This window comes from Cibotium barometz, chromosome 42 (assembly GCF_041138505.1).
Source record: "Cibotium barometz isolate CiBa-2024 chromosome 42, ASM4113850v1, whole genome shotgun sequence".
NCBI classification, from domain to species: Eukaryota; Viridiplantae; Streptophyta; class Polypodiopsida; order Cyatheales; family Cibotiaceae; genus Cibotium; species Cibotium barometz.
Genome location: NC_141087.1, coordinates 29,029,453 through 29,043,365, shown reverse-complemented (window position 1 = coordinate 29,043,365; position 13,913 = coordinate 29,029,453).

Genomic DNA, 13,913 nt, shown 5'->3' with positions numbered 1-13,913 from the left:
GGGCTGCAATTTACAATAGCTCTATTTTCGATGTCTATAGTGTTACAAATGACATCAACAAGGGTTTTGATAATCGGATGAGTATACCCAGTGTGTATACATTCAAGACATAAAGAGTTTGGACATGTGGGTCTCAAAATTATGGGGAGTATGTACAACGAAAGTAATAGTTGATGGCAAGATAGAGCAACATATATGAGAGAGAGAAATAACATAAGATGGATACGAATTTTCTATATTACCTGTTGCCACTCCTAATTAGTTGGCTTGAACTTCTCCTTGTGAATGTCTTGATTGTGTTACTTGTGTTACAAAAGTGAGGTCTCCTACCCTTTATACAGGGTCCACCAAGGGCTAGGGTTGAGCCAACTGTATATTCCTTTTTCGCCCACATGCCCACTTTATTTGGGGTGTGTTCACACCTACCATGACCTCTTTCTCTCACCCTTTACCATTTGTACATTATATATTTCAACACCCCCTCTCAATGCCACCATGGGACAATGACAAACATGGAGCAAGGTGAACATTGGACATACAAGAACAAAAATTAGGTAGCCTTTAAAAATTAGGCTTTTACAAAATGAGTTATAGAGAAATGTGGTTCACTCCCAATTTTAGCAAACATGCTTCACCCTTCAAAACTAGAAGATTTGCTTATCATGTGTGGAACTTACAAAATTCCCCTCAACCTTAGTAAATTCTTTGGTAGCATCTCTTCCATAGTGGCTTCATGCACCACCCTTGTTGCTCCTTCACTTTGATGAAACCATCTTCTTCCAAAAGACAATCTTCAAGTGGGATTTGGATGTACCATTCTTCATTACATTGGCTTCATTGGTTGAATCTTCATTCTTCTCCAATCCTTTCTCGTGGTAGAAATGTTTCCTGCATACATGTCTCCTTCTAATCATGCTAGCTTTCTTAGTCTAGCTACCACATAGACTAACACATGGTTTCCACCCATGTTTTAATAGCTTATGCATGTGCTTCTCAATATGCTTCTTGCTTCCATCTTCCACTTCATCATGATACAAAAACATATACACCAATGTAAACATTGATTTAAGAGAGGTCTTACCACTTGTTTATCAACACAAGGACAATGTCTAACTCCATTACAATATTGTAGATGACTTCCATGCACATGAATTCATCAAAGAAATTTAGGATCACATTTCATGCTCGATGCACTGATTTGCTTGGTTTCAAAAATTGTGCATACCTTGCATTTCCCAAGCAAGAATGATAAAAAAAATTTCTTCCTCTGCCACTTTCCTCAAGCTTCTTAGAGAGTGTAGAAGGTTAAGCATGAGTGACGAATGGACAATCCAATTCCTCCACTCACAAACACAAGGCTTCCAAAGAACTTTGAGTAGTGTGCAACATGCACTACTCAATGCACAAAATATTATTGTAGAGCTAGAGAAAAGAGACAAAGAGAAAGAGGCTCGCATTATGAAGCTACAAGACACAATATCTTGCATGAAGAGCATCCCCATGGGAGCAAGAGAGTGAAAGAGGACAATCAATAACATTCAAAACTCATAGTTGGTGTGGTGGTGCTTGCAAGCGAAGAATCCGTGCAGCAAGGTTTGTTTTTTGTTCTTTCTCTACTATTGTCACAAGTAATTTTGATTAAGGTATTTTGGTTATTGTGGTTGTTATAAGAAATAGATCAAGGTGTTTTTGATAATCTTTATTAGTTTGTGATAGGAACTTTTTGAAAGAAGAATGTGGTGATAAGAGTCCTTAAGATTGTGGAGAAATATCACGTAGTTGTGTGAGGAGGCGTGACATTCTTTCCATCGTTTGAGACCCATGCCAGAAGAAGATACGTCAAGTACTCACAAACGAGATAATGGATGACATAACCAATCGTCCAAGTGTTGAGGATGTTGAGAATGCATGCAATGAGTTGGACATTAACACAAAAGGATATCAAGCCATCCATCATTTGTTAAAAGATACACTCCGCAAACAAGGCATTACAAGGAATATTTTTCTTAGCCCCAGAAAGATAAGATTAGAAAAGAGGACATGTAATGATGATGTCCAATGCAAAAATAGAGAATATTATTGCATCAATGATACATTAACCATTGGCACTTGGGAAAAAAACGAGGGCACAAATGGTAAAATCAAATATATTTATTGATCTACAGCATCTTCAAAGAGCTACGATCTTATTCTATGGACTACCTTTGCAAGATGAGGTTATCTAGTTTCATGTCGTGGGCGCCCTTGGCTTTAGCTGAAAAACAGGCATTTTTTCAAGAAGAATAGCCAATCTCTCATAGTTAGCCAAGGAGTTTCACTTCAAGGTCTTCTAATGAAACATCATATGCAAAGTTGGGCACCTAAAACTATAATCTGATCGAATATCCAATAATTGCAAATCCCCTTTTCTTTGGGAACCAAGTTTGTATACAGGCCCTGTCCTAGGTTTAGACAGGTATAGTGAATGTGAGTAAATTGCCTATAACTTTTACATTATTACTCATACGATGTTCCCACTTTGCATATCACAAATACAAATAACATAGAGCTTAACTTGATTTATCGAGTAATTTTTGATGTGTTCTACTATTTTCTATATTATTTAAAAGATATTAGAATTGTTAAAAAATATACTATTTTATCCTCTGTGCGCTTTTGCCGCACAGGTCGTAGCTGGGGACTTGCCGAACACCATATGCGAGCCACGAATGGCTGCAAGCATACAACCAGGGAAGGAAGCTCAAAACAGAATGCAAAAGGTGTGTCACTCACCGCTTAACCGCTGCCTTGAAGGATTCCCGCGTCGCAGCCGTGAAGGAGGAGCCGTCGTCGTCGCTCTACCGCCTCACCGCCGCCGCCGTGCCGCTACACAGTGCGCTCGATCGCTCTCTCACTCTCTCTCTCTCTCTCTCACACACACGCAGGAGAAGGAAACCAAAGAGATAAGGCAAGAGCACTCTTCTATTCACAACACATGAGAATGAGGATTTTAGGGTTACCTTTGACTCATATAGGTGACTTGGCCGTTCACACTTGGGTGCCCATACATGGCCGGCTGACCCTAACCCTTATCCTACTGATATCCAAGGTGCGCCTCTCATCGGCGATCACCCAATCCCTTCATCCTTAACATATGGTGCCGACAAGCCCGGCCCATGACTCAGAATATTTAAATTAATGACGTAAAATATCGTACGTTGCCATGTCCGCCATGGGTTAACATGCCCCCCTTCCTGATGTGGATTCCGTCCTCGGAAGCTATGGTATGGTAATCTCGAGAGGGTGTTGTGGTAGACCGTCTGCAAAACAGGGAAGTAGAGTGAAGGTATGCTGGAATTCAAAAGATATAAAGTGAGAAATTCAAGCATGTGAGACCACAATGGATGTTGCTATGAGAACTTAGTTTAAGGGTCACATGAGTGAGCTAGTGTAGCAAATTAATAGGAGTTTAAAATTATTGAAAGGAATTCAAGAGTTAGCAAGGTGTCAAAGGTTAATCAAGGTTTATAACTGGCCTAAGTCAAGGAAAATAACCAAGCTTAATAAATAAACACCTGACCCCACTGTGTCTACTCTAAGAACAAGTTAATACCACAAGCCTAGGGAAACAAGAAACATCAAAGTTACAGGAGCTTTTTGCCTCTCTCTTTTTTTTTTTTTGCACATGACAATTTTTACACACAATGGCGACCTTCCTAAGGCAAAACTAACATCGATCCTGGTACCATGTTTAACACAAGGCATTATCTAGGAATCTAATAGCTCACTTTAGGCAAGGCTACCCCCTACTAACCAAGGCATCGGTCTGGAGTAGAATACTCCTCGCCTACCAAGTATCAATAAGGCGATAGGCCAACATTAAAGCACATCATGGACTTGTATTGCCATTTATTGTAGGCTTTTTTTTTTAAAGTTTCTTTTGATCTTCGCTCCTGAACTAAAATGTGTTCTTACATCCTTTCGACAAGGGGTAAAAGCTATGTCCTAGAGGTCAACACACACACAGCCAGGTGTTCAAACATTAAGATGGTTTGACCCTAGACCTAAGACAATCGTATTCCAAGGTTAACTAAAGACGTCATGCTGCCTAGGAATATTTCCAATAAAGTTAAGCTCATTAATGATTTACACTAGCATGCAAGCAACTTCAAAAACTAAGTAGTACATTGACAATTTCCATGTGGTCATGCATTATAGTTTATGCAATTGATTGAACAGTAAAAACGAAAGAGAGTGGGTATGGAAGAATTACACCTGTAATTGGAGATCTCCTTGATTTGACGAGACAGCTTGCAATTTGATGTAGATATATTTTGATGAACGTTGCGGCAGTCTTTGGACTTGGAAGCGAACCCACCTCAAACTTTTTAACCTGTACAATCAACTAACAAGCACTATACCTCGAGAGGCACATCAGTGTGAAAATTTCAAGACTTGTTTAAGGAATCTGAACTAGAAAAAACTTGAAAACGCTAACCTACCTACCAGTCACCACACTACTACTGAGGATACGGTAAGAGGATGTTGTAGAGTCATGGCTCTAGCCCTAAGGCTAAGCCTCTATCCGCATCATCCAAATAAATAAAATCAACCTCAGTAGTGCCATGAGTTTCATCCGTCCATTCATCATTGTCAGATATTTCCTTTTCATTTTCCCATCCACATAGACTCATCAAGAATGTAACCATGCAAGGATAGTCATCTTGTGGAAAAGGAAAGCATTGGGCTATCGGGGATATGTCCTCTACGGAGTAGGGGTCAGTCATGGTTAATAGGCGAATTAGCCATTCTAATTCCTCAACATTTTCCTCTCTGGCTAATACATCTATATGATCCCATTCAGTTTCAATTACAGGATAGCACATGTGGAATATCTGAGAAAGGTACAGATGATACCTCTCACCAAAGGTAGGAGTGGATGAAGTGTATGATGATCGGGCATCTGCCATATCTACAAACACAGATATAGCATCAGTAGGTTTATGAATGACAGGTCAATCTAGTTCTTGATTGTATACGGATATTTCTCTTGTTTTTGTGCTCTTGCTCTTTTTACTATTTTTTGTTTTTCTTTTCTTTGTTTTTTTTTTAAAAAAAAAATGTATGAAGCTATATATATACATCCCCTTGAATTTGGCAATTACATGGTCAGGGGAGAAGGTTATAAGGAGGAAGCATTATAATGTCGAGCGTGAGTACATGCTCCCCCTTTCCTTGGGTAGATCATATTATTTGCAATGATGTTGCAGCCTCTTGGAACCAATTTGTCCAGCGGGTCATAGGTTGTGATGTGGGCAGATAGCTTTTTATGACCCTTGTGGCTACATCCAATTGCAGAGATGGTAGTGTACGCTCCCATTGACGAATGGAGGAAATGGTTTCCGACGATACTATTACAAGGGAAGACGTAGACTCATCGGTTTTTTGTTGGGTGTTGACAAGAGTAGGTGTAGAGCATGTAGAAACTTCTATATCAGCGTGTGCCTGGCATGAGGAGCTAGAAGCTTCATGTGGCTCCCCCCTTCTTGAGCTAGGTGGTAATGATCGATATCGTTTGGGAATCCAAACTAACTCTGGAAGAAGTGGTGTGGAGCACTCTGTTACCTTTCCCTTACCACGATCTTGAATTATCGTTGGGGTGGCAACAACTGGTTTGCAAGGTTTTACAGGTGATGTAGAGGGATTCAGCTTATGTTTAGGGACCCAAATCTGGTCATTTCCCTCGTAGTACCCTTGGGCTACTAATAATTTTTTAGGGATCCATCGCGATGTTACATTGCCCTTTCTCGGGTGGGTAGCTGCTTTCCTTTTACGAGGCTTCTTGGTGGCTGAACGAGATTGAGCAGGGGAAGTAGCTGTTAATGAAGCTTTGGGGACCCATTTGTATGTACTCTTTGGCAGGGTGGTTGCAAGATCAGGGTGCCCACTTTTGTCCACTCCGGCACCCTGTAAACAGTAAAAAAACAGGCATTTGTTTAGCTTTAGTGGCTAATCTCTCCTAGTAAATGAAGGAATTTCGTTTCAAGTTCTTTTGTTGAAACATCATATTCAAAGTTGAAAATATAGTTGCATAATTTTATTAAGCATTAGATAGTCAAAAGTCTTTATTTTCTTAGGTACAAAGTCAATGTATACACCCTGTCCCAAATTTGAACTGATTCCATAAAATGCTAATATCTTTTACATATAAACTCATATGAGATTCCCACTTTGTACCTTAGATCTTCACATAATATGGAGCTTAACTTGATTTTTCGCGAAAATTTTAAGATATTTGTATATTTTCTTTAAATATTTCAAGGTCTTTAAAGTGTTATAATATACGCCACTTTTTGTACCCACAATAGCTACCACTTATAATCCTCAATCTTGTAGATCAAAAGAGTGAATAGATACTAAGACATTAGTAGAATGTGGTGGTTAGTAAAAATTACAAATCCAATGGTTGGATTTTTAATGATCTCTTATTCAAAATTCTTCCAAACTATCAGAAGGCCTGCAAATATTAATAATCTAATTAGTAAAATTACATTTTTGATGTGAATCATCTAAAACCTATAGGAACTAGTGTACTTGTAATGGTGCATCTATGGAAAAATAAATTGGATCACTCTAAGTATAGAAAGATCATTTGTTTATCATTTTATCATATTTTTGATTAATTTTGATTAATTAGACTAATTTATATTAATTTAAGTTATATTGGGTTAATTTAAGGGCAAGCGTATTTTCTATTATTTGTTTGATCTCATTTTAAGTACCTTGCCCCTCCCAAAATTTGCTCTCCAAACATTGTCCCAGTCCAGCATAAACTGGATAAAACTGGACACCCTGATCTTGCAACAACCCGGCATAGTAAGCGAAGCTTTAGGGACCACCGTGCCTGTTTCCACTCTTGGTGTTGAAGCGTTAGAGGGGTGGCCTACAATCGAAGATGGTTTTGCCACTGGACTTTGTGATTTTTCATTATCTAATATTTGAGTGGATGACTTAGGTGCGAGATTTTGAGCGGTCAAACCTGGTGTTGGTTTTTGCGTTGTGACTTGTCTGGTTGCCCAATCGATATTGCACTTGGTGGCCATCATCCATTTGCGCCCTAAGATTACAGTCCCTTCCATGGTACCAGCAGGCATAACCAAAAAGCTTTGAATTATGGTTCCCTTGTCATAAGCAACCGGAGTGTGCAGAATTCCTGAGACAGGGGTTTTCTTCTTGTTGATTCCTTGAACGTGGATAGAACTCTTGGATAAAGGTGGTTTTCCCAGTTGACACCACACACCATATGATAGCAAATTGTGTTGAGCTCCTGTATCCAATAATGCATTATACAGCACCTCCCCGTAAGGACTCTGTAACTCAATTGGGTATCTTAGAGGTGGGTCAGATTCCAGTGTATCCTCTTCTGCTTCCTCGAAAAATACTTGCGTAATTCCCAAGTTGGCTTCTCGTTGTCTCCTAGCACGCTGTTGACGTTCTTTGGCTTCGACTCTCACTTGTATCTTTTTAAGCTCAGCCTGTTCTTTAGCTGCCTTCTTTTGATGGATTGCATGTAACTCCTCCTGGCTCAGGGGGTCATAGTATCGTTTGAATTTACTCCCATTAAGGAATCCAATGGTTTCAACTCCGTCGAGAGTCTCCACTCTGATGGTACCTTGCGGGGTAATGTCACATACTCTATATGGTCCCTTACCAGCATATTTGAGCTTCTTCTTTTCGTTTCGCACTCCATACATCAGGACTTTATCCCCAACCTTGATGTCCTTGTCCTTTAGATGGCGATCAAACCATTTTTTCCTTCTATCCTTCTCCACAAGGGCATTGTATACAGCCAATTGTCTTTCTTCGTTTAGTCGCTCAAGGATATACAGACGCTTTGCTAAGGGATTACCATCCCAACCCTCTTGAGTAGCAACACGAAGACTAGGAATGACAAATTCCCACGGCATGACTGCTTCTTGGCCATATACCATTTTGAATGGTGTGCAATTAATAGCCACTTTGTACGCAGTACGATAGGCCCATAAAGCTGTCGTGAGCTTTAGATCCCAATCCGTGCGATGAGCTTCAACTGTCTTTGTCAAAATAGAGATTAAAGTCTTGTTGGTACTCTCGGCTTGGCCATTCGCTTGCGGATAGTAAGGAGTAGATTTATGATGGGATATCATGAAATTGGTTGTGAGCTCCTTAATCACTTCATTTATAAAATGCGTACCATTGTCGCTCACAAGTTCCAAAGGACAACCGAATCGTGTGATTATATTTTCAAAGAGGAACTTGGCTGTTGTCCTTGCATCTGCCTTTCGTGTCGCTTTCGCTTCAGCCCATTTGGTCATATAGTCAGTGGCCACAATAATATAGCGAGATTGTGTGTTTCGGGCCGCTGGACTAATTGGACCTACAAAGTCTAAACCCCACTTTTCAAATGGTTGGTTTACTTTGATTGGATGTAGGGGCATCTGATCTTTCCTCTGGGGTTTCTTATATCGTTGGCATTCATCGCAACCCTTCACAAAGAGTGATGCGTCTTGGAACATAGTGGGCCACCAATACCCTGATTGTAAGATCTTTCGCGCAGTTAAGTCTCCTGAGGAGTGACCACCGGCTACGCCCATATGTGCCTCTTGTAAAATGTATAGATACTCATCCTCTCGGGCACAACGCCTAAGAACGTCATCCTTTCCTCTTTTATAAAGAGTCCCGGCTATCAGGCAATAGGGTTCGCATTCTTTGATCAGCTTTCGAGCTAGATCTCTACGAAGCTCCTTGGGTGGAAAGCCATTAACCAAAAAGTTAACAATCTTCTCACTCCATTCAGGAATTGTCTCCACCATGAACAGGGAAGTGTCAGGTAAGTCATCATCAACCCCCGTAGGAGCCTCACCATTAGGTATGCGAGACAAATGATCAGCCATAACATGTTTTTTGCCAGGTCTCACAACAACAGTGAAATCAAACTCAAGAAGAATCAATAGCCATCGTGTGATTCTTCCTGTGGAGCATGGTTTGTTTACCAGATACAACAATGCTTGATGATCCACATAGAAAACAAACTTGGTGGCAAGGAGGTAATAACGAAATTTCCTTACTGCATATATCATTGCCAACCCTTCTCGCTCCGTAGTGGTGTAGTTCATCTCAGCATCGTTCAACTGGCGACTGGCAAAGCTAATGGGGTAGTCTAGCTTGTGTTCTCCAGGTTGAGTTAACACACACCCAATAGCAAAGTTTGATGCATCAATATGCACATGGAAGAGTAAATCCCAGTTAGGCATTCTCAAGATTGGAGCACTCGCCAAGGCCTTCTTTAATAGCTCATAGGCACGATCACATTCTTCGGTCCAAATAAACTCGATGAGAAGCTTATACAATGGTCGAGCTATCTCGGCGAAAAAGAGAATAAACCTTCGATAATAACCAACGTGGCCCATAAAGCGTTGGACTCCCTTGTAGTTGGTGGGTGGGGGTAATTCCAGAATGACCTTGATTTTACTCTCGTCAGTGGAAATCCCATTTTTGGACACTATATGCCCTAAGATAACTCCGTGTTTAACCCAAAATTGGCATTTGAAAGGATTCAAGGAGATGCGATATAATCTACACCTTTCAAATATTTTTCGTAAACACATCAAGTGCTCATCCCAAGAGGAATGAACACAAAGATCGTCTAAGAAAGCTTCACAGAAGTCCCTTAGATATTCCTTAAAGGCCGTGTTTATCAATCGTTGGAATGTTGCAGGTGCATTGGTCAGGCCAAAAGCCATGACGCGAAAGGCAAACACTCCAAACTCCGTGATAAATGCTGTTTTAGCTTGGTCCTCGTCTGCAATTGTGATCTGATTGTAACCCGAGTACCCATCTAAAAAGCTATATGCCTCCTTGCCTGCCACTCTTTCAAGCACATGTTCAGAATATGGCAAGGGGTAATGATCCCTTCTGGTGGCTGCATTAACCTTTTTGAGATCAACGCACACTCTGAGTTTCCCATTCTTCTTTGGCACGATGACTATCGGAGAAACCCATTCTGAGTGCTCAATTGGGTATATGAATCCACATTTTACCAGCTTTTCAATTTCCTCTTGTACAATCTTTGCGTACTTAGGATTCATTGGGTAGGGACATTGCTGGACTGGTTTAGCAGTGCTAATCATTGGAATCGTGTGTTGCACCACCGAAGGTGGAACACCCTTCATATCATGATATGTCCAAGCAAATATATCCTTGAATTCTTTAAGAAGCTTCGTAAGTGCAGCTTCTTCCACCTTGGTGAGGTCTTGAGCAATAAAAACTGGTTTAGACTCCTCACCCAGATCTGCTAAGTCTATCTCCTTAACTACCGCAGGGCCATCGTAGACACCGCTACTCCCATTGGTAGGCGTTCGTTGGGCTTTTGTGTAGACTACTTTACGTTCCCCTGTGGTGGTGAATGATTTGAAATGCTCGGGTGCGGGGTGTAAGTCTACTGGTTCTTGTTGTGCCCGATTTTTTTCTTTTAATTCCGCCTCCTTTTGTTGTTGAGCCAACTCTTGGTTTTGCCGCCTTCTTGCAGTACGACTTAGTTTTGGCTTCTCTTCGATTTATAATTGGGCGACGTCATGAGGTTGCGGAATACACCACATGACACTTTGGAGGTATTGTCCCCAATTATCCGCTATCTTCCGATGAGCGTCAATGGCTCCTACATAACTAAGCCATTCTGCAGTGGATCTTTCCTTGTTTATTGCAGTGCGTACATTAGCTCGATAGCGTTGGCGCTTGTGTCTCGTTTTCTTCTTACCAAGTTTTTGATTTTTGTTTCTATCCGATTCGGACTCACTTGGTCGATCTTCACTTTCGGATGAACTGCAGGAGGCCACTGTCCTAGGCCTTGAGCACCTTGCTTCCACATTTGGGTGAATATTTGATTCATTTTCCCCATCAGACTCAGGGTCAGTTTCTTCTTGAGATTCATACTCAGAGTTGCATTGGTCAGAGTTTTCGCTACTTTCAGTGTCGGTGGAGTTTGCCACTTTCTCGCCATCAGGGGTCAAGTGCATAACACCTATCATGTTTATTGGCACTAACGGTGGCATATCTTGCCCCTCAGGTGTTACCCAACTTGTGCCTCTATTTCCCCATGTGTCTATGGTTGCCGCTAGGTGTACCCAATCCACGTTATCCGACTCAGTCATACCCGGTAGGACATCCATGTAAGGAGAATCTTTCCCATCATCAGTCTCTTTTTTGCATGTATAGCAATACCTTAATGGGGCAGAATGAACAGTGGTATCCGATCGATTATCGATGATAACCTTGCTTCCTAAAGGATGTGCACGACCATTCTTAAGATCAACTCGAATGACAGAGTCTTGGAATTGTAGGTAGACATGGTTTTTCGACCAGTCATGTACCATTTGTGCTTCCCTCATGAAAGGACGTCCTAAGATCATTTGATATGACATAGGATGCTTGGAGAAATCCATTACAATGAAGGTATGTTTTACCATGTATCCCAGGACCTTGATCTTAAGGTCCCTTAACATTCCAATAGGTTTAGCTATGGTTCCGTTTGCCATCTTAACCACTATGTTTGTGACTTCGAGGTGAGGTCTTCCCATGGATTCCCAACAATTTTTAGTCACAATGCTCACTCCAGCACCACCATCAAGGATTCCCTTTAGAGTTAATCCCTTGGTAGTAATGGGGATTCCCTTTAGAGTTAATCCCTTGGTAGTAATGGGGATTCCCTTTAGAGTTAATCCCTTGGTAGTAATGGGGAGGGTGGCATTAGATTCGTCACCTTCAAAGTACTGTCCCAACTTGTTAACAGGTATTTCAACGACCGAATCTTCATCGAAGTTGGGTTGTAGATCCCAATGCTCCCCTTCATCTTGAAGCGTGTCGGGTCTATCCATATTTGCAAATTGTGGTAACCCCGCCTTTAGTTCTCCATTGAGAAATGCCCGAAGAGCTAAGAATAGCTCAGGATCTCCGTATAATTTGGATATGATCGTGGTTCTGATTTCAGAGGACATGAAATCCATTAGCTTGGACACGTTCAATGGTACTTTTCGAGATATCGCTCCTTGACTAGGAACTGGTGAAGATGGAATCACTTCCTCTTCGATGGGGTCAGGCATTCCCTCACTAAACATTCTTTCCAGCAAGAAGGGTGTTTGCCCATACTTTTCGAGATATCGCTCCTTGACTAGGAACTGGTGAAGATGGAATCACTTCCTCTTCGATGGGGTCAGGCATTCCCTCACTAAACATTCTTTCCAGCAAGAAGGGTGTTTGCCCACTTCCTGATGTCCTATCCTCACTTTCTTCCCGAATGATACTAGGTATAGCTAACGGTTTATGGTTCCTGTGAGGCTGAACTTGCGTAGGAAACATTGTATCTGGAATTTTGACTTTTCTCTGGTTTGGCTCCAGTTCTCTTTGTGTTTCTTCCACCAAACCCCTTAAGTGTTGCACTTGTTCAATCTCCTCAACTGGGTTTGGGTAAGTTCCAATCTTTTTCTTGAGGGTTTTTGGCCCACGTGGCTTGTCTTGGGGAGTCTCAATCAGTTTGGGTGGTCGAGAGGGCATTAACTGACTTGGTTGTGGGGCCGAGGAAGTTTCCTTCTGTTTCCCCTTATTTATGTACTCGCTTGATTCTCCTTCATTGAGCTCTCGAGTGGGTTCTTCCCTTAAGGTAGTGGCTTTGGTCCCCATGGTTTCTATTGAATCAGAATCATCTTCAGGATCATTCATATACACGGGGTCGTCTCCTGTCCCTATGTTGGTCTTTGAACTGGGCTTGGAGCTCGTGGCATTAAGTGATCTCTTTCGTCGTGTTTTCTTTTTCTTTGCCTGAGCGATTGATGCAGTATCCCTCTCTTCAAGAATGTAGTTTTGATTTTGAAGCATTGACCGTGTAACTACATTCGCGGGTACAATAGGTGTGGTTCCTCGTGCTTGGTTGGTGACCTCAACCAAATTCAATGGCGTAATCTTGGGTGCATTAGGATTATGTGGACATTGAGTGATCAAATGATCTATGCCACAACGATTACATGTAAGTACCGGCATTCCCGATGTGCTCCCTTGATTTGGTTGCATTTGAGTGGCGATCTTCTGTAGCCTATTAGGGCACTCCGCTACACGATGCGGTCCACCACAATCGTAGCATTGAAGAGGTGGTCTTCTCGCCAAGGTATTAAGGTTTTGCCCTCTTGTGGGGCGAGAGCAGCCGCTTGATATACAGGCTTGACTTACCCGAAATGATCCTCCATGTAGTACTGGGGAATCATTTCAAACGTATCAATCCCATATGGAGCAGTGGGGTCTATCTCCTCTTCATAATCCCCACACGCACTATATGACTCACAACCCATCTGGTTTATTGGGGTAATTCTTGGATGTGGAGGTTGTGGTCCTAGCACTGGCGGTGGTAATGGCATAGACTGGACTACATTCGGATTCCTTGGAACTATATGCTGTGACGGTTGCTCGACAGGTTGTGCAGGCATTAGCGCGGGTACTTGAGGTGTGTTTGACCAAGCTAGTGGTGCCTGGTTTGCCAACATTCGCTTAAGTGTTAGGCAATCTTTAGATTGATGGCCATACTTACCACATGCATTGCAATTCCCATTTAATTTGACTCTAAATGTGGGACATTCACTCGTGCTATGTGGTCCTAAGCACACCGAACACCATTGTTGCTCTCTCCTTGGGTACATATGGCTATTCTGAGGAGCTCGATTACCCCTAAAGTATTCTTGGAGAGCCTTAGTAAGGTCGGTCACAGACATTTCAGATATCTTGGGCTCCTTGGCAATTGGTTTTACCATCATTGGCTCGTGCCCAGATACTTGCGAACTAACGGATTTTGTTTCTGAAGACACCTTTTTACCTGCAATCATCAAGTTGTCTTCTAACTGGATTGCATTGGC